Source organism: Zootoca vivipara, chromosome 4, assembly GCF_963506605.1.
Source record: "Zootoca vivipara chromosome 4, rZooViv1.1, whole genome shotgun sequence".
Taxonomy (NCBI): domain Eukaryota; kingdom Metazoa; phylum Chordata; class Lepidosauria; order Squamata; family Lacertidae; genus Zootoca; species Zootoca vivipara.
The window spans coordinates 70,129,984-70,151,975 of NC_083279.1; the positions used below are offsets into that span (position 1 = coordinate 70,129,984).

The 21,992-nt window shown below is 39.9% G+C and overlaps 2 protein-coding genes across 5 annotated transcripts in view; one reads left to right on the forward strand and one right to left on the reverse strand.

Moving 5' to 3' along the window:
• CMSS1 (cms1 ribosomal small subunit homolog) overlaps window positions 1-21,992 on the forward strand; it is a 179,387-nt gene that overhangs the window by 35,042 nt on the left and 122,353 nt on the right. Inside the window, exon 2 of one of the 3 annotated variants that reach the window (XM_060273730.1) lies at window positions 21,875-21,945. The exons of the other annotated variants lie outside the window; for them this stretch is intronic. The gene's annotated coding sequence lies outside the window, so the exon portion shown is untranslated. The remainder of the gene's footprint in view (window positions 1-21,874; window positions 21,946-21,992) is intronic. 3 annotated transcript variants of the gene reach the window in all.
• LOC118084778 (filamin A-interacting protein 1-like) overlaps window positions 1-21,992 on the reverse strand; it is a 156,310-nt gene that overhangs the window by 32,982 nt on the left and 101,336 nt on the right. The gene's annotated exons all lie outside the window — the stretch shown is intronic.

Sequence of the window (21,992 nt, forward strand, 5' to 3'; positions counted from 1 at the left end):
TAGTCTGACATTCAAATGCATAAAATAGCACAAGCCTATGGTTTTTCTCAGTCTGACTTTCTAAAAGTGACTTTCTGAAAGTAAAACCATGAAAATATGAAGCAATTATTTGATTATTTTTTGAAAAATGCAATATTTGACGAGAATTACTTTCAATTATGTAACTGTCATAACATCCTTTTAGCGGATTAGATTCCTTGTTCATCTAGTTGAGTACAGTATTGTCTACTCAGATATGGGGGACCTTTGTCTCTTCTGAACTACAACTCCCACCATTCCTAGCGCACATGGCCATTGTTGATGGGAATTGTAGCTCAGCAACATCTGGAGGACCAAAGGTTCCCCACACCTGTGCTACCTGCAAGCCTCTGGAGACAGACAGGCAGACAGGTCTTTCCCATTTGCTCCCTTTAACTAGAGATGTAAGTGATTGCACCTGATACCTTCAAAGCATGTGCTCTATTACTGAGCTGGGGTTACTGTATGCAATTATGCAAAATTAAAAATATCCCTTTGTATAGGGGTGGACAGAGGACACATCTGCTAGGACTCTGGGTGATTTGTAGGGTTTCTTACTCCCAGTTGATCAACAGCTAGGCTCCTGAAATGGAGAAAGCTTGAGAAAAAACCAGGAGTGTGTTTGTGTGTGCTCTGCTCTTGAAAATAAAATTCTCAGGCTGAGCATGTGCTCCATTCATAATTTTAAGCGTGTCCTTGCTTATTTTATTTATTTACAGTATAAGCTTTCTTGCTTGCACTTCACCATAAGGTTCCAGAACAGGTTGTAACAATACAAGATATAATTAAAAAAACAGAGGGTGGTATTCAACTAAGTTTAAGTAGACCTACTGAAATTTATTTCCATAACATAGTTATTAATATAAGTGAGTCTACTCTGAGTAAAACTTAGTTGACACGGATCATATCATTAGTGTTATAAAACAAGCAAAATGGTTCTAAAAGGAATATAACAGTATAAATTCAACAAGATTGCTGAATTGCACAAAACAAAAAACTTGTTAACAGTCAAAGATCAGGGTGAACCACAGTATCATGTTATAAAATAAAAGCAGATACTACATACCTGAAGCACCTCTGATGATATTATGACCAATTCTGCTTTTCTAAGACACTTTTTTGCATAGTCAGCCAGGGTTAGCTATACTCTGAGTAGACCCATTGACATCAATGTAGTTAACTCTACTGTATTGATTTCAGTGGGACTTGGCTATCACCCTATGTATTCTTGCATAGAAACCAATTTAGCATTGTAAAGAGACAATTCTTTACAAATAGAATCATAGAATTATGGAGTTGGAAGGGACCTTGAGGATCATCTAGTCCAGCCCTTTGCAATGCAGGGATATGCAGCTGCCCCATACAGGGATCAGACTGCAACATTGTCGTTATCAGCACCACACTCTAACCAATGGGGGCACAATCTGTCCTTGCTACCAAAAAAAAAATGGGAAGGGAATTGTCCATTGAAGTGATGGGGAAACTGGTTTTCTTTCAAAGGTGGGGGAAGTAAAGTGCAAAACGTGGGGAGAATTGGGCTCAGATAATGTGTGAAAAAGTTATAGATAAAATCGAGTTGAGCAGAGAATACTGTATGGTATGCACTCAAAAACGCCCTTGTATATACCATAAACAACTGATATACTTGCACTTTCATCTAAATGCTTCCAACTCAAAGGTTACTGTCCAAAGCTGGTTAGCAGCAAATATTACATAATGCTTTAGGACAGGAAATGAAGAGTGTGTTTCATTAATGTTGAGGGAGGAAATAAAGTAGGAGTTTCTGGAGGAAGTAACTTTGATTATGTGTTCATGTTATACATTCTGGTTTGACTTGTAACTATTACATGTGTATGTATGTGTGTGTGTAAAAAAAACACCCCTGCAATTTTTCATAAAGTGCTTTGAGTTCTAGTCATGGGCTGGGAGTGGGGAGAAGAAGCCTATGAAATATTTTTTAAACAAAATATCCAGTTTATTCTTCACTATCCCCTTTTCCTCACGTATATTTGACAAATGCTTGCTCGTTTGTTGTATTTTCATCTTTAAATTGAATGTGGGAATATGGCCTCTTTCCATTTTAAAACCATACTTAAAACATACCAGACTCAACAACTGTGACCTAGTAAAAGGCGACTGTATTCTGTCTCCTTGGCCTAAATGTTCTGATTACAGCCTGTGTCATTTTCAGAATGTCGCCCTTAGGAAGCAATTGCAAGCTTTGGACATTTCAAGCTTTGGGGGCTGGGTGAAAGTTCTAATCCGTCCGTTTATAAACTTGAAGATACAACCAAGTGCCCTAATCCAAGAAAGGACCATATGGCTTCTTTGTGCCTGTCCCTAGATGCATAAAGAACCAAGCATGTGAACAGGTGCTGTGCATGCAGTTGATCTCCCTGATCCAGTGGCTGCTGCTGCACCTAAAGAGCTTTGACAAAACAGCATTTATTCCAACCAGTTTTTAGAGATGCTGAATTCATTCCTGCCTGCTCCTTACTCCCCATGAATAGCTGGCTACAATTTTTTAAAGAGGATTTATGTGTACAGCCCCAGCTTCTGCTGAATGCGCATTTCATTTGGGACCAGGATGTTCAAAGTGTCATTTTTGCAGTATATGTGTCAAACTTGCTTCACAGTACGTGACAGCAAACTATTTTGTTCATGGATGTTTTAAAGCAGGCATGTCCAAAGTCTGTTTCGGGGGCCTGTCTGCCAGTTTAATCCAACCCCTGTGGCAATTTATTTCCTGGGGTAAAATCCTAAAAAAAGCTTAACAACTTCAAGCCAGTTTAATCCAACCCCTGTGGCAATTTATTTCCTGGGGTAAAATCCTAAAAAAAGCTTAACAACTTCAATCCTAAAAAAAGGTGAACAACTTTGGTCGGCCCGTTGGCCGGCCCTTACGCGTGTTCACTTCATCAAATCTGGCCCTCTTTGAAAAAAGTTTGGACACCCCTGTTAAAGTCTGTGAGTGGCCTGTTACAACTTGCTTCAGCACTCAAATGTGGTGGTGTTGTCGTTATTGTTGATTTGTTTTAAAAGGTTTAGATACATCCTTCAGCTAAACTGCTAGGGCAGTAGACAAAAACAGGATAAAATACAAAAATAAAATACAAAAATAAAACATCACAACTTACAGCGATGCTTTCCAGATGTTGTTGGACTACGACTCCCCATCTTCCCTGACCTTGTTGTCTGAGACTATTGGGAATTGTAGTCCAAAAACATCCAGAGGCCAGCCTTAAGTTCAGAATGACCAAAAGGTTATATCAATAGAAGAGCATGGATGATTTTTATTACACTTAAAAAGGAAAAAAATAAGTTATTTGCAATAGTGACTGTAGCAATGTATCCCAGTAATTCTGACTCTCCTGTAAGGAGCAGTTGCCTCTTAGTTAATTCTACATAGCTCGGACATCATATGAATTGGGACAAAGTGCTTCAGTGCTCCAGTTCCATTGACTTCAGTGGTAATACAATTAACTACCAAACCTCTGAAGACCAGGCTAGCTATTAAATGGTTTAGCACTAGTATTCCAGGGCAGGGGTTTTCATCTGAAGATTATTAGATTGCTCCCTTGAGCCCAATAGATTTGGCAGGCAAGAGTGGAGGAGGTCTCCCTTCAACCCATGATGTGGATCATCAACTTATCCTGAGCAGCAATCCCTGCATAGTTGTCTGCCTCATCTGCCTTGGAGTCTGATTCTCAGATTACTCCTTCTTTATTCCTGTAGGGCATTTTCTGACACCAAGTGTGTAGTGGTCGAGTCTCAGGGTCCATGGTAGCCACTGATCTATTACAGTTACTCCCTCAGTACTCATTTTAGAGAAGAACTCTACCATAACCTTTCTGAACCTCCCCAACATACTAGTTGATGTGATGTAGTGGATGAAGTGTAGGGGTTATGAGACCCAGGTTCAAATCCCCACTCGACCATGAAGCCTAAGCTGCCTCATACCTGTATGGTTGCTGTGAGGATAACATGGGAAGGTTTAAGGGAACCACTTGGAAGTGGTCAAACATGCTGTACATCTCTTGAAGTCTATAGTACACTGTACCACATGTTTTTTCTCTCCTTACTCACTTTCTTGTTTCAAAGATATTTCATAGGTTATTTTGGAGGAACAGTTGTTGTTTTTAAATGCTATATTTATCTTTCAAATACTGCTGAAATTAACACACATTTATATGGTGAAAGTACTCGACTCTGCTAGGTGCTGTGTAATTTAGGTATTTTTATGGAGATGCTTTCTTTGACTTTTAGTGAGTGCTGGGAGACATGTTAACACTTCACCTGCTTTTTGACCACCACAAAATTAACTGGCACATATGTGGCTTTATGCTATCCCCTACTATAATAAAATGGAGCAGGAATCTTAAATGCTAGTATCTATTCTACTTTCTGTTTCCTGTTTTTTGGAGTGCAGGTGAAGAAAATGCGTTTCCTGATCCTGCTGGGTTGGTTTGAACATAGATCTATGAAGCTGTTCCAATACTGAGCTAAACCAAGATGGTCTGCTGCAAGGATTGGGAACCTGTAGCCTTCCACATGTTACTGCACCACAAATCCCATAATTTCTTACCATTAGCCAAGCTGACTGGGGCTGATGGGAGTTGGACTCTATCAACACATGGGAGGCCATAGGTTCCTCATCCCCAGTCTTGGTGACTGGGAGTGGCTCTCCAGGGTATCTGACAGAGCTTGTTCTGCTACCCGTGTCCTTTAAAAAACCATAATAATTCAGAAACTGAACCAAGGAGCATCTGCACACAATCCATGTGCCCTGTCACTGGGCCATGGTCCCTCCCTGAACAGTGATTTTGGTAGATAAAATTCATTTCTTGTTGTAGAAAGAGACTGTTAGTAAGAAGGAGCTGGGAAAACAGTGAGATCTTACAAATATGCTCTTCTATAAGAGGAGAGGGAATGATTTAGATGCTGACTCTTGCTAAACAATTCCTGTCTCCTTAGTAACCAATCATAGTTTTTTTTTAAAAAAAATTGTTGTACTTGTAAATATTATGGCAGGATAGAATACCACAGAATCAGAGAAACAAGAGCTAAAGCCTGATTAGGTCATTGCGACCCTTGCGTGCCAACACAGAGCTGCTCCCTCTTGACTGTTGAGCCTGGTTTGTTTTGTCTACTCAATGCTTTCGAATGGGCCTGAACTTGTGATTTTTTTGTACTTTAAAAAACACACAGATTAGCTTTAACAAAGCACATATAGATCAATTGATCAATCAGGAATTAAGGAGCATAATGCCTTTAAAGTATATTCAAAAGCCAGTCTTCTTTTTCTTGCTCAACCCTGATAGGGTGGAGCTACTGTTGGATAGATAGATAGAATCCCTTTCTCCAGACCAGGTAACTATCTGATATGGGTGGGCTTTCGATCCCTCTGAGAGACCAGGATTTCAGCTTGTGCGTACTCTTTGATTCAGCCTTTTCACTTGAGGCAAAGGTGTGACTTCTGTGATGTGGAGTGTTTTTCTTTAACCAGCATAGGCTGCCATGTCTTCTGAGATAGTCTGGCACCAGTTACCCATGCTTGGGTAACATCCCTTTCAGACTACTGTAATGTGTTGTGACGTGCAGTGCATGAGACTTACCTTGAAGCTGCAATTAGTTCAAAATAATCAGCCAGGACTTTAACTTGGGTGACTCATTGGGAACATATTTCAGCAGATTTGAGAGTTCTGCACTGGTTAAGGCCACCTTTCCCCATATCAGTTTGTCCAAATGATCTTCCACTGAGATTTTTCTCACTGTGCCACTAGCCACCTGAGATCAAGCTTAGTAAAGGAGCCTTTTCATCTGTGGTGCCCAGGTTGTGGAACACTATCCTCAAGGAAGTGTCTCTGGCGCCCATTGTATTATCTCTTAGATAAGACATTTAAAAGAAAATTATCTCAGGCCTGTTAGTGAGTTGTGCTTTTAAACTGTGGGAATGAAGTTTTTCCATTCTGCTCTTTGATTTGGTTGTCTGTTCAACTGTCTATTAGTTTTTATTGTTGTGTTGTATACCTGATTCCCCCCCCCCCGGATTTTAAATTGTATTATAAACCTCCCTGATATAAATATGTGTCAAGAGCAGTATAAAAATGCCTTAAATAAAATTTCGCACACTATGCTGCATAAGTCACTCAGCCTGCCACAGTTCTGAGAAGAATGATGCATGTATCTGCAAGCATGTTCATTGCATTCTTAGCTTACAAATTACATGTTTTAGGTGTAAGGTATTTTAAGCATACACTTTAAAATGTAAAGGGAAACTATATGGGCAGTTTAACTTGCTGCTTGCAATTCCTTCACCCTGTTTCCTTCTTATCAAATTGGCCAGTGCACATGGCTGTTAACTGAAGGGCTGGCGGTTTGAGCTCATCCATGTGTTAGGCAATGCCTTCCTCATACCTCCCCATAATTTTCATGTGGAGGGATTATGACTCAGAGGTACAAATATGTTTTATGTGCTGTAGGTCTCAGATTTGAACTGGCTAAGACCTTAGAATCCAATGTAGAAAATACTGGGCTAGATGAAACTGAGACTGACTTCTTATGAGATGGAGGTGCTGTGGTTGGGCGATTCTTGTGTCCAGGAATTAGCTGGGTGACCTGGCAAAGTGGGGAGGAGGCAGTAGCTTGCACCAGTGCCCTGTGGTGTGTGAACTTATTTGCCTTTTTAACAGGTTTATAACCAGTTTTTTAACCAGTGCCCTGTGGTGTGTGAACTTATTTGCCTTTTGAATTAATTGAATGGCAAGCTAGAAGTCATGAAAAACTTTCGCATTTGTATTATTTCTTATTTTGCGGTTTAGGTATTCAATGATTCTGTAGTTTTAAGAAGGATAGAAGAATTAAAGCAAGTTATCTGTGTAAAAAAAAAAGTTTAATTAGAGTATAACAAGTAGTCAAATAGAATATGTTGCCTTTTTATAACTAATTGAGGAACGCTTTAAGTGGAACCTTGTGCCAAACCTTCTGATGTCAAACTGAATTCAAGGATTTGTTAATTTTTGAATCTGATTAGCTCCAGAGAAAAATTGTTTTGACATGACAGGAACAATAGAGTACAATTTGAAAAGTGTGTGTGTGTGTGTGTGTACATGCACGCACACACACACACAAACTTGTGCAAGGTGGGGAGGGAAATTTAGTCCTGCACACTGTTTCTGCATTCTTCCCCATAGTGTTCTGTGGGTAGGGAAAGATACACAGTGTTTCAGTTAGGCAGAATTGCCATATGATCATATGTGCTAAGCTCTTGTTCCTTATGGTGTCAGAGACTCGTTGTGGTTTGCTTGATGTGAATCATTTCTTTCCCTTGAGAAGGCACTGAGAAACCTGTAGTTGCACATAGACCTTCTGCATGCAATTGTTACATGCATGCTTCCAATGAAATCTCTGCATGGGGGTTTGATTTCAGTTAATCAAAGATCTAATGCTATGTCTTAAAATTATGGTAGCTTGGGTTAAATGGAGATTGATGGGTGCAGAACTAAGTGAAAGGTATGAGCTCAATTGCTCAACATAGAATGGGAAGGAGGAAACGAGTAGGACATCTGCATTGTGCACCTGGTTAGCAGATGCGTAGATGTACTCAGTATTTGTTCTGGGGTGCACTAGATGTTAAAATTCCAGGATGCAGTTATAGTAACTAAGAAAAACTGAATTGTTTAGCCTGCAAAAACCATGCAAATTAATCATTCCCCCACCCCCCCCAAAAGATCAAATCTGCATAACTTGCATCTTTTACCTGTTGTCTTAGTTGTGGAAGTGGAAGAGCTCAATAACAAATGGAGACAAATTACAACCATAGAAAAATCCAAGAACCAACTGAACAAAGAGATTAAGTGAGCTGCAGCAGAAAACTTGTCCTAAGCAATTATTTTGAAAGAGTGTTAAAAGAGCATAACAAGTTGGAAACCAAATCTAAATGGGAATCTATCTTTCTCATTTTCATATCATTATTCTTGCAAGAACTCTGGATTTCTGCTCCTGCCAGCCACCGAAAATCTTATTTGGTCACATCTCACTTCTGATTTCTGAGATTTCAGTGGACATTGCCAGTAAGACTTTAGATATATCTTTGTGAACCTGTTGGCTACACACTTGCTTTAAGAAGAAAATGAAAGCTGAGATTGCCAGGAATCTGAATTCTGCAATCAATACCAGATTCTATACAGTATTTCTATATCCTGTACCATAGCAGTCTACATAATATTGCACTGTAGTAATATAGTTTATGGATGCAGAAATCCTCCTTCTGTACTATTAAGTAGTATGGGCATAGTATTTTTTCTAATGATAATTAGGATTTTATTACCATATAATTCTTTACTATCACAATTGCTATTTTTAATATGTCTCTTTCAGAATTGTCTCTCAAAACAACTCTTAACTTGTGGTCTAGTCTTACAAGAAGTGCCCTACACCCCTCTCTATTTACCCTCCTTCCAACTACAACTCTCTGACTAGCCAAACAGTTATATCAGTACCCTAGGGGTACTGAGCAAGTTTATTTCTGTTAAGGAATTTGTGCTGAACCGACACAGTGGTTAATATATCCCACATGCACTATTCTGGAAAGCAGATTTCTAAGAAAATAACTCCGCTTAAAGAAATGTTGACCTATCTGTTTGATAGATTGATGACACAGGTATTTTGTCTTGGTCGTGTGGCTCAGTTCTCTATTCTGGAAAAGTACTTTGTTAATATCTTGGGGACATGATCCAGCCAACGATAAGCACTCTGAAGCCTCATCAATTTCTACGGAACGGATTTGAGAAAAAACTGACCCAATGACATTAACTTTGGGCACTTAACTGAATCTTCACTTGGTTTCCTAGGTCAGGTGCAGATGTAACAAAGGGGTCCCTTAACCACATTTATGGGATCCTGAACTGGATATGGCCTCATGCTCTCCCTCCCCTCACACCACTGGAGTGCATCCCCCAATAGGGATGGCTTACCAATAGGCACAGAGGTATGTTACCGAATGTACGATCTCATTACAGAGCAGGTGGGGAACATGTTTTGCCTGAGAGCCACATTCCCTTTTAGGCAACCTCTTAAGGGCCACATACCAAAAGTCAATAGGGCCAGAGGCAAACATGAGTACAGCAATAGATGTACATCTTGCGTTTGTACATTAGGGTAGTTTCCATGCACTCACCCATTTCTAGCCTGTGTCCAGACAAGCAAGAGGCATCATCAGAGCTCAGAGACACATTCCAGCTACTCGAAAGCACCCAGGGGTACAAGGCAAGGCCAGAGCGGGGTCTGGGGGGAGTTTCATGAGGCAGATAATGTAGTCTAGGGGCCTGCATTCAGCCCTGAGCCTGAGGTTTTTCACACCTCCATTAAAGGATGGCACATGTTCATGTATTATTACTTGATAGCACCATGGAGCATTATTTGGATTTTTCTGCCTTGGGCACCAAAATGTTTTGAGGTGCCTCTCAGCCTCTTCTCCTGTTCCTCACCCCTCATTCTCCCTTTAAAACTCCCGAGAGGGAGCACACATGCACATTAGAATTAGAGAGGTGAGGGGAACGGATCTTCAGAGCTCAATGTAAGAGCTCCTCAGCTTTATTAAACACACTGGCCCTTGTCAGAAGATTTCACACAATTAATTAAAAACCTGTAGCCTTGAATGAAGAGGCATGCAGGCCTATGAACAAAAACAAAGATTCTTGCCTCACAGAAATATTCAAATGAAGGGATAAAGGAGAGGCCTCTCGCATCAAAGCAGACCCAAGCCTTCCCAAAATGGCGCCTAGAACACAAAAATACTTCAATGGGAGCTCAAATGGATGACATCTCTCTCCCAGGTGGTGAGGTAGCTCAACAACTTAAACCTTTCAAATACAAACTTATGGTGGGATGGGATATATTTCTGAATAGAAAGATAGTGGACCTGGGCTCATGCATTGAAGGCACAGATGAAGCGGTAATGAAGCATTTGAGCTCACAGTTTCAAGCAAGAAGACCGTTTAAAACTGGGGAGATGAGAGGGTCAAATAAAATGGAAATAAATGCAGCAAGTGGTTCTCGTGCCTTGGTAAAATGCTAACCAGTTAAGAATTTTCACTTGATACCCTGTGTGCAGTGTTGATGATGTTGTTTCTGCAATTCTACACATACCACAGGCTGTCAATTGAGTTCAAGGTAAGGTAATACAGGAAAGCATTCTTTGACAAGGGAGGTCAAGATATGTGGTAGTAAGCTTTAAGCAACTGCACCAACAGAAAACTGCTAAGGATCTGGAAAGCACCTGGTTCCCAGTGTACTATGGCTGGAGGCTTCACACACGAACAGCTTTGCCACTTACTACCAGTATGACATCATGTCACTTGCTGAGTCATTCCTATGATTTTTCTTACACCCGCAAAATCTCTCAGGCACAGTAATAAATGTAAATGCATTACATCATATAGGGGGGGGGGGAGAGTGAAGCCTTATTAACTCAAACTACCCTGAGGGCAGGATACTATTGTTAGTTAACAGTGGAACACCTTCACAGATTTCACATTGCAGGATATAAAATATTATTAACATAGTAGTCTGAAAAGTTAAAACTATTTGACTTCAAACAGAATTCTTAAGGGGGGGGAAGGTGTATGATAAGCAGATAATGACTTCATTAACAGATCCCTTTTTAACTATTTATTTCTGCCAATGAGGTGTGTGTGAGAGAAGGAAATAATATTTAAAATTTTATAACCACCTTTCTGAACCATGCTGTTGAAATTTCACACAAAGTATGTAACCGTTGCTGCTAATGAATACAAAGAAGGCAGAGCAATTTCCTTGCAGCCTGTGGTTACATTTACTGGCGAACGATTCACTTAAACACTACTTGAAAGAAATTCAATCATGGAATATAAAACTACTCTTACAAGCTACTTTTAATAGTGCAATCCTATACATGTTTATTCAGAAGTAAGTCCCCTTGAATACATTGAGACTTATATTGCAATTCTATATACACTTACCGGAAGGTAAGTGTTTTGCAGTATACTTATAGGAATATTTACTTAAGAGTAAGCCCCACTCTGTTCAGGTTACAGTGCAGTCTGGAGAGTTTATCATTTGTTCATTAGTACTGTATGTGGTAAGTCATTCCTAGCCTGGAGATGATAGGTTAGATTGCATCAGGACTGATGTAGAACTTTCAGTAGAATGGAAGGGAGAAGGTGTAGGCAGCTCTGACTCCCTATATTATATGTTTGTAAAAAGAGTTGCCAACTTTCCAACAAGCCTTCTGTGTCCCATACATTTACCCTTTAACAGCAGTTTGATCTGCAGACATTACCAGGCAATTGTGTTCCTTGCCAGGTCTTGAAAATATTTGCCTGTCTGCTGTTAAATGCACCATCACATGTGCCGCCCCCCCCGATCAGCTGGCAACCCTAGTTATAAATAGAGTGAACACATTGTTTGCTGCATGCCATATTGAAATTAATCAGGTTTATATGTTGGGAGCACATTGCAGAACAGAATATTTAAGTCTTCAGATACAATTCACACCCATTTCAGTTAAAATTAGTTGCCTTTAACTTTATGAGACTTAAATGAGATGTGACTAACTAGTTGTGGGGTATTCAAGATAGTTAGATATATCTGGAAAATGCCACAATATGTCCTCCAAACTGTATGAGACAATAGGAACTTCTCCTGAAGCTATTACAGTCATACCTCAGTTTAAGTATGCTTCGGTTTGAGTACTTTCAGTTTAAGTCAGGCATCCCCAAACTTCGGCCCTCCAGATGTTTTGGACTACAATTCCCATCTTCCCCGACCACTGGTCCTGTTAGCTAGGGATCATGGGAGTTGTAGGCCAAAACATCTGGAGGGCCGCAGTTTGGGGATGCCTGGTTTAAGTACTCCACGGACCCGTCTGGAACGGATTAATCCACTTTCCATTACTTTCAATGGGAAAGTTTGCTTCAGGTTACGTATGCTTCAGGTTAAGTTTGGACTTCCAGAACCAATTACACTCATACTTCGGGTTAAGTACGCTTCAGGTTGAGTACTCCACAGACCCGTCTGGAACGGATTAATACACTTTCCATTACTTTCAGTGGGAAAGTTTGCTTCAGGTTAAGTACGCTTCAGTTTAAGTACAGACTTCCGGAACCAATTGTGTACTTAAACCGATGTACCACTGTAGTGATATATTAGCCCTAGGATAACTTCCTAAGGACTAGTGAGCAAAGTTACGTCTCTTTTAGTAGCAGATCTTCGTTTGAGGTTCCAAGCCCCTGACGCTGAAAGGCAAACTATTTTTAACTCCTGAGTATTACTTAAGTCTTGGTATACTTGTGGTATTCAGCTCATGACTTTGGAACTCTTAGGCCTGCCAGCCCTGTGACCTCAGTCATACCATTGCCTGTAAATAATTTTGTATGTTAATTTTCATTCTGAATGATGCTCTATGTATGGTCTTTCACCACTGCTTGTGTGTTTATGTGGGAAGTGCTTTTCATGTTTTCTGAGGCTGTCTGTTTGGAAAAATTGCACCACCTCATTTGATCCTGGATGAACAAGTGCTCTATGAAGGGATGGGTAACTGGACATGGGACTTTAGTAAAGGGTTTTTAAAGAAAATAATTTTGAATAATCAGTGCTGATGGTGGGATTAAGAGACTTGCAGGAGAATCTTCTGTCTAGAAACTGGATGGGTTCATTTAAGGTGGCTTAAAAAACCCCACACACAACGCATGCAGTTTACCACTGCAGTTCATTTCTGACGTTATATTTTCTGGATTATGAGTCATGGATGTCATTATAGTTAAACATCCATGTACAGAATGAATGCACTTCAGAGGGACAGAAGTTAAAGAAAAACAGAAGTGTGAATAACTGCTAATGGCATGCTTCATGGCTCCATTCAGTCTGCCATTTCATTTCATCATACATAAGGGGGATAGTTGAGAGATACCTTTCTTGACATTTAAATGGCAACATATGTTTGCAATGGTGAATGGAAACTATAGTTGAAAAAAGACGGGCATATGGCATTGAGAAGGCAAGGAGAAAATTTGTTGCCCTAATATGCACCATGTAATTGGTACACTTAACTGCTGAAGTGGCTGTTTTATTTTATTTTATTTAAAAAAAAACTGTTCTCCATTTGTGTAAGTTTTCCCAGTCCGTATGTGTTCAGTGCCTTCAGGACTTATGTGCACAGAATTCAGGCTAGCCTCCCCTTCCAAGGGGAAGTTGACAGACAGACAGGAGTGTGTAATAGGAGCATGGGTAGGAGCATGGGTAGTTTTTATTGAGGAATGGTGTGGTGAGTTTGGTGCATTGTCACAAATATTGAGAAAACATTTGTTAAATTAGAATTTCAGAAACAGAAAAATAAGATAACATAGGAACATCAGAGATGCATTAAATGCACAAACATGTTGTTGCGTTTTACAGTCACAGGTATATTAATATTCAATGCCCTTGGATACGTTATGATGAAAAGGTAAAGGGACCCCTGACCATTAGGTCCAGTTGTGACCGACTCTGGGGTTGCGGCACTCATCTCGCGTTATTGGCCGAGGGAGCCGGCGTACAGCTTCCAGGTCATGTGGTCAGCATGACAAAGCCTCTTCTGGCGAACCAGAGCAGCACATGGAAACACCGTTTACCTTCCCGCTGCTACTTGCACTTTGAGGTGCTTTCGAACTACTAGGTTGGCGGGAGCAGGGACCGAGCAACGGGAGCTCACCCCGTCACGGGGATTCGAACCGTCGACCTTCTGATCGGCAAACCCTGGGCTCTGTGGTTTAATCCACAGAACCACCTGTGTTATGATACTATTAATTGTGTCCCCCCCCCACCCAGTTGAGTTTACAGTGTAGTCCTACCAACTTTGAGAAGTCATATCCATTGCGAAGACTTCCTTCAAGCAAACATCAATAGAATTATGTTGTATATGATTTGATACCTGAAAAGTCATCTTACCCCTTATGTAACTTATGATCTCTGTGCTCCGCAAATGTGGGTCTCTTGTAGATATTACCTTTTAAGGAAGTCTGTTCTGCCCAGGATAGGAATTGTTTGTAAGTTTTTGCAAAACTGTTGACTTTCAGATACTTTGCTAAAACTCCTCTAATAACTCTGCAGGTGGTCATGTTTTGTTTCTTTTAACTTTCTGGATAGGTGATACTGGCACTTAAGTGTACGTAAATGGGACTTGCTGCTAGCTTTCTTTTCCACAGCAGTAGCATCCCTGTGCTCAGATAACAACCCCTATCTCAATTTCCTGCGAGAGAAGTCTTAAAACTTTTTGTAGACTGAATGCAAGCAGCCTGCCTTTTACTTTAAGGTTCTTTCCTAGGAAGCTCGCCCCAAAATGTTTAAACACCTGGCTGATTACTGTATTAATGATTAATCATTACAATCCATCACTTATCTGAAGCAGTGGGGGGGGGGAGTGTAAAAAGGTAGGATATGCACACAGTTGGCAAAATTCTAACAACACCTCTGACATCCCATCTGTTTTGAGGTTAAGGTTGGATTCCAGTAGGGATAAGTCATGGCCACACTTCTCAAAGACTTTGGATTCTGGGTTTTAGGTGCTGCCAATTTTTCCACAGACAGGACTGAACGGTGTCTTACTTGCCTACTGTCTAAGAAAGGGATTGGGAAATAGGCTTTCTGAAATTGCAGAGGATGGTATGTTTGATTCATCTGTGGAAATCTAATAATTGTTTATTGATGTTTTTATCAGTGTGTTTTGCAAGGGCGGGGCGGGGGGGGGGACAATGCCTGTTATTTGCTACTGTTTTTAGATTATTTTCCCCTATGTTCAGTGGTTTGAAAACTATTGCTCAAAGGGAGGATACGGTTATCTGTTGAACGTGCACTGCTGATTTCAGGCTCCACACTGGTACAATGATAACAGTTTAAAGGGGGTTATATGCAGATTCCTTATGGAACTTTGAACACAGGACAGGAGGAGGCAGCTGGGTTTCGCTTGTGGGAATAGTACATGGCTAATTCACTATGCTTGAATGCAACAAACTGCCTCTGAAGATGGTTTGGAAACTTCATCTGGTGCAGAATTTGGTGGCCAGGTTGCTCACTGGGGCAAAACGGTTTTAACATATTGCACTGATCCTGACACGACTGCACTGGCTGCCAGTTAGTTTCCAGGCCCAAATAAAAGGGCTGGTTTTGATTTATAGAGCTTTAAGTGACGCAGGACCCCAAATCATTCAAGGACCACCTCTCCCCATATGAACCAACCTGGACCTACAGTCATAATCTGAGGCCCATTGTTGTGTGCCTCTCCATGAGAGGTCAAGAGGCTGGCAACACGAGAACAAGCCTTTTCTGCAGTGGCTCCTCATTTGTGGAATGCTGTCCCCAGTGGGGCTTGCATGGCACTTTCATTACATATCTTTAGGCACTAGGACTTTGGCTGATTAAATTCTGTGGCTTCTTGAATATGTTTATGGGAGTGGGAGTATTGGTTTGCTTTTGTGTATTTTTTGTGTATTTGGTGTTCTCATTTTGTATTTTTGTGCTGTGAACCCCCCTGTGAAATTTGGAGGAAGGGCAGTATATTACTACTACTAGTAGTTGTAGTAATAATAATAATAACCTTAGCTGTGCAAATGCTAACCTTTTTCATTCCATTGTTTATATTTTTAAGCTACAGGTAGATAGCTGTGTTGGTCTGCCATAGTCGAAAAATAAAATAAAATAAAATTCCTTCCAGTGGTACCTTAGAGACCAACTAAGAAGTGTGCATGCACACAAAAGCTCATACCTATGGCAAACTTAGTTGGTCTCTAAGGTGCTACTGGAAGGAATTTTTAAAAATAGTTTTAAGGCATTTCATGTATTTTTAGAATTGTATTATTTGAATGGACCAAAAGCCATTGTGTCCAGCTCCTCCAAAGGAAAGCCATTTACCTAGCAGATCAATTCACTTTTTCCAGATCAGTATGCCACAGGCGAAGAGAAGGTGGGTCAGATGCTTGAATAATTCAAACTAAGTCATGTGTTTCGGGAGAAAAAAGAAGCACCTAGTGTTCTCTCACCAGTGTGTCCTAGAGGAAAATACCTTTCTGACGCTAAATGTGGTAGTCAGTTGTAGCCTGAGTATGCTAAAACCTGACCATTGAATCTTCCCCAAAAGTAACTTACTGTGGGGAGAAGGCCACACTATTGAAGGCCACACCTAGTTGGCAATGTTTCTGAAATACCAGCACAAGCGAGAAAAGATAATAGTAACATGACGGTGAAGAATAGTATCACGAATCCAGTGGATCATAAGTGAAGCATGTTATAAAATCACTCATAAATTTCATTAATCTCTCTTTTTGGAACCCCTTGAGATATTTTTCATTTGTAGTTGTATAAAAATGTTACACCTCTAATAGGTTAAAACATATTTTAGGTTTTGTGCTTTGTGTTCTGCCCGGGTGCGGGGGTGGGGTGGGGTGGGGTGTAGAGCTTAGCATGCATGAACAACAGGTAGACTATTATCAGACCTGCAGAATAGTTCTCACTTACAAAACATGTACAAATTCAGATTTCAGTAAGTGAATTTTGCATTAACTTTAAATCCTCATGTTGATGTCAAGCTTACTTTGAGAACAGAATGTTTATTTCCCTTGATTTGGAGTTTCAATAGTTTTGTATGTGCCAAGTATGAGCAAGCTATATGTGGTCTCTTTGAAAGGGAAAGTGTATTAAATCTGTCTATAATTGTAATGTTGAACATGAATGTGTATAATAGAATCCTAAATCTAAAGAGAGAATTTGAGAACCAGAAAACATTTCCTGTGCCATAATGGTTTAAGCAAGCACATTTATTGTAATGCACATGTGAGTGCCTGCACATATGTGCTGATGTATAATGTGTTTTTTAAGAAGTTCGTCTCAGACAATAAATACTGAAGCCCCCCAAATTTAGTGACAACCGATGACTCACTCTGTCTCATGTCAAAACAATGCACTTTAGTAATTTTCTCATCCCTTGAGAGCCTATTAAACACTAAACAAATGCCTTGGAATGTAACTGATTGAGTGTTTAAATTATGTGCTTTTGCCTGGCCCTATGCCAGCTTCTCACTGCAAAGGATTACAGCAAAGCAAGACCCGTGATTTACATTGACAATGATAATATGCAGTTTGCTTTGCTGGCATCTTGGCTGTGTGTATTTTGAGACAAAGCGTCCAAACAAAGTTTGCATTCTTAGCCTAAATAATTTGAGATCTAAGCATTAAGCTCTTTTAATTAAGTGTGCACAATGGATGAGATAGGCTTCTGGTTTTCCTTATTCACGGGGAACAAAAAGTAGGTGGTTTTTTTTTTTTACAAAGTACTTTGATATAGTACTTTTGGGTGTTCAAAGCACTTCACGTCCTTATTTTCAACAACCCTGCAAGGTGGGGCAGTATCTACTTTGCCCATACTACAGCATCCAAATCCTAACATGTTCCACCTAACAGAATGGAGGGTGAGAGTGAGTGGTCCAGCGAGTTTTAATATGCAGATATGATTTGCATGGAAAGTTTACCTGGCCTTGTGCACTTGAAAGAGAAGAATGTTGGCGAGGACAAATGTCCTGTCCATTCTACAGGATGTGTTAGACAAAGTGCTCTGCTTGAGCATGCTGGAAAGAGTACCTGCCATCCTCAGTGGTGTTCTGAACTGCCAAAGTCACTCACAGCTCAACTGCATGCTCATCAGTCCTCCCATGATGCACCATTTCCCCCTTAAACTTACCTGGATGCTGAAGGCACTGATGGGCCTATGGAGCCTATGTGTACAATTCTCTGGAAAGACCTAACCCTTAAGACAACATTTTAGCTGCCATCACATCTGGTGACACCATTTAATGTTTACCGTTGTATCCGCGTTCTGCACCTATGCATTCAGTAGAAATATTTTTGTGTGAGTTTGAGGTTTTTAAAAGCCATGGAGTAGAGCCAGATAATCCAGTGGGGAGTTGCTTTTTATTTGAGTGGTGGTAAAAGTGCTCAGAGAAATTGTTGTCTTGTGCTCAGTACTTCTTGATAGATATTTCAGGCCTACAGATGTTGGTATTTGGCAAAAGCATTGTCATGGTGGGTCTCTTACCACTTACTTACAAAACTCATGAAATATACTTAGCTGTGGCCTTGGTCAAAGCTTTTTTCAGCAGTGTTGAAAGTAGAGCCTAATGGTCTGTAGGAAGAATAGCTTACTGGTTTCATTTATGTTATTTTGTTTTACTGATTTAGTCTTTAATTGTTTTGTGCTTGGGGGTGGGGAGAACACAAAACCCTAATTACAAATTGAGGTACTCTATAAGTCTTGGCTGAAGTTGGTATGATTACAGAGTTAATTTTGAAATGATGCTTCCTGGAGTACATAGACAAATCACTGAATTTATTATAGGTGAGGGTATTTAAATTGCAACATTAAGTTCATGAAAACTTTTGATTGCGTGAAAATTCATGTGAAGGCACTAAATGATTTGTTCTTGTGGTTGTGGTCTCTTTCTTAGTCTCCATATTGAAGAGAGGATTGCTCTACATTCTTACTAGGGAACAGGGAAATTGAATTATTGGTGCATGTCGAATGCTCTTCCAGCCTTTGGCTTTTTCATTCTTTGATTTATTTGTACTTTTAAAAGATGTATTGTTTCTGTGTCGTTATTTTAACCTTTCATTATGCACTAGGATCTTTGTGAAAATCTTTGAATCATGTGGATTTTGACAAGAGTATGCTTTCCCAACATCTGTTGAAAGTTATGCTATGAAGTGGTAGACTGTTCTTCAAATGCTAGCATGAAGTCATTAGTCTGTGTGCATCACTTCCTTGAGCCTATCTTTATGCTGTAGTGGTTAAAGTATTTGGGCTCTCCCACTGGGGTGTTACATAGAACTAAACTTGTGCTTGTGGAGGGTCTTGCTCACTCACCTACAAAACACAAGATACCCATGAAAAAGGTCAAATGTACAGAGATCTGGCATCCATTTCACAACTTGGAAGACATAGTCTTCTGCGTATGTAATACATACAACTTGCCAGAAAGCAAAAAGGAAATGATTGCATTTGAGTACAATGCATTCTTCAACAATAGCTCAATGTGTATGAAATTGGAGTCTGCTGGACATATATGTCAACTAAATAAGTCAACAGTGTTTACGTGCCGTTAGCATTCTATGAAGCCAAGTTAATGTTATATGTAAATATCCTTGGGAATCTTAATTTCTTAAAAATGTAAATAGTGGTAGTATGAAGTACTCTGAGTCTGCAAACTATCGAAAGAAATGGTATATGATACAATATGTGGTTTCTATAGCATTCCATATGAATGCTAACGGTCTTGATCTTGCATTGAGCATAGAATTAATTTAAGTTTATTTCATTTCAGCATCCTAGGAAAAAATGGATCTTTTAAATAGTTTGAAATCAAGAAGGTTCAGTATATAACATTTGCATTCAGAATGATTTTGCAGATTTTGCTTTATTCAAAAAGCTATGTTGGGAATTTCCATTTACATCGCAGGGCTTACCTTCCTACCATACTCTGAAGGCACTTCCAGATAGTGAGGGAGGGGGTTGTAAGGTACATTTTCCCCACCTGCCAAAGATGATGGTGTGTATGTGTGTGTGTGTGTGTGTGTGTGTGTGTGTGTGTGTAACTGTCCCAAGGAGCAGTTACATATGTACTCAAGTTTCTTTGGATTAATCAGGAAAAAAATATTCCCTCTGATTACAATCCCATGTGGTTGAGTGCCAGTGAGATTTGATCTAAAACTGGGCTGCTGAGAAAATAGAGGGAGATGTCAGTTTGCTTGAGTGAACTCTGCAGTATACAATATAAAACATTTTCAAAAGACCCCAAAGGGAGAAACTCCATCCTCAAATAGCCAAATGAGGTGAACCTCCAAGACCTCCAGGACCCCGAAAATATTGAGTGTCACTTGGAAAAAACAAATAAAAAACTAGGGGAAGAGTGGGTTGATCCCCTTTCTGCTTATAATACCTTGAAGGATGGTATAGCTGACTGGAACCCTGTACAGTGGTACCTCTGGTTAAGAACTTGATTCGTTTCAGGGGTCCGTTCTTAACCTGAAACTGTTCTTAACCTGAAGCACCACTTTAGCTAATGGGGCCTCCTGCTGCTGCCACACCGCCGGAGCACGATTTCTGTTCTCATCCTGAAGCAAATTTCTTAACCTGGGGTACTATTTCTGGGTTAGCGGAGTTTGTAACCTGAAGCGTTTGTAACCCAAGGTACCACTGTACAGAAGATCTCCTATTATGGGGTAAAGATGTGCTGCAACATTTTATTGCCAGACTCACTTGTTACTTAAAATTCTGAAAGTGAGATTTCCTTCTATGAACAGCAGGATAGCATAATTTGCTGTGGTTACTAGAATTCAGTTTTATGCATGGTAATATTTTTATGAAACTTTTAAACTTTGCTAATCTACAATGTGCTTTCCTTTTGTTTAGAGGAAGCAAATGTTAAGTAATGACGTCCAAGTGCATAAGCACACAGACATTTTGGAGGTCCTCAAGGAAAATTTCCTCAAACAAGATAGGTTGTGTAGCTCCAAATAAACCAGGATGGGTTGAATTAAGTGCGTACATTAGGGATAGGCAATGTTGTGCCCTCCTGCAGATGTTTTTGGACTACAGATCCCATCATCCCAGCATGCTGGCTGGCATTGATGAAAGTTGTATTCCAACACTGTCTGGCAGGAGCCATGTGGGCTACCCCTTGTCTACTTTTTCAATTGTAGACAAGGGCATCTGATGACAAATACATGTTTTTGAAAGGACTGGTGTGATTAAGTGCATACACTATATGAATCATTAATAAAGGCTGGCAATCATTGAGAAAGGAGGAAAAACATTTTGTGAGGCTGTCACAAACAAATGATTTGAAGCTGCCATTGCATTGTGCTGTTGACAAGTTTTAAGGTGGACATGTCTACATCAAATATCTGCCCAACCATGAACTCACTGGTTAACCTTCGCTGCTACTCTTAGATAAACCCCATAACCTGTAAATATGCCCCACTGTAGAGTATTGCTTTAAAGATGGCTGAGGAAATGTAACTGAAATGCTATGAGCACTTAAAAACTAAGTATTGGAGTTCTTACATATATAGAAGTGGTGCTGATTCTAATTGAAAGTATGTGTGCTGACAATTCTGCAGAGATTTGATGCTGAACATGCATTTCTTTTGGCTTAAGAGACCATGTTTCCTGCTGATGGGCGATAAAGTTTTCAGCCTTTGCTATCGGACTTAGCTAATTCTGCTAACAAAATAACAGGCTTAAATATTCAACCAGTATACCACTAAGAAAGTTTGTGTATGTTACAATTGTGTCTCTTTTTACTAAGAAGTCTCCCAATTTCCTAAGCCCTGACCCTGTAATCACTCTCTCTGTTTTGCCTTTTGTAGGGAGATACAGTCATACCTCGGTTTAAGTACGCTTTGGTTTGAGTACTTTCAGTTTAAGTACTCCGTGGACCCCTCTGGAATGGATCAATCCACTTTCCATTACTTTCAATGGGAAAGTTTGCTTCAGGTTAAGTATGCTTCAGGTTAAGTACAGACTTCCGGAAACCAATTGTGTACTTAAACCGAGGTACCACTGTACAGTACTAGTGTTACCTTTACAAATGTTATTACCAAATGTAAGTTGCTGCCTCTGTTTCTGAGCTTGTTTAATTATTAAGTTTCACTGGGATGAACAGCGCTTATTCCCAAGTATGTGTGCATATGTATGAGTTGAGAACAAAGTATTACTACCATTGGCTGATTTTCAGCATTCAAGTGAAGTATGCTGGAATTGATGGATTGCCTTAATTAGTCTGTTTTCTTTCAGTATTTTGATGCAGCTGCCACTGAAAATTGACCTCCCACTTGACCTCAAACAGTGCAACAACAACAACAACAGTAATAATAAATCAAAAATCAATTTTAAGCATGATTTTATCATAAAT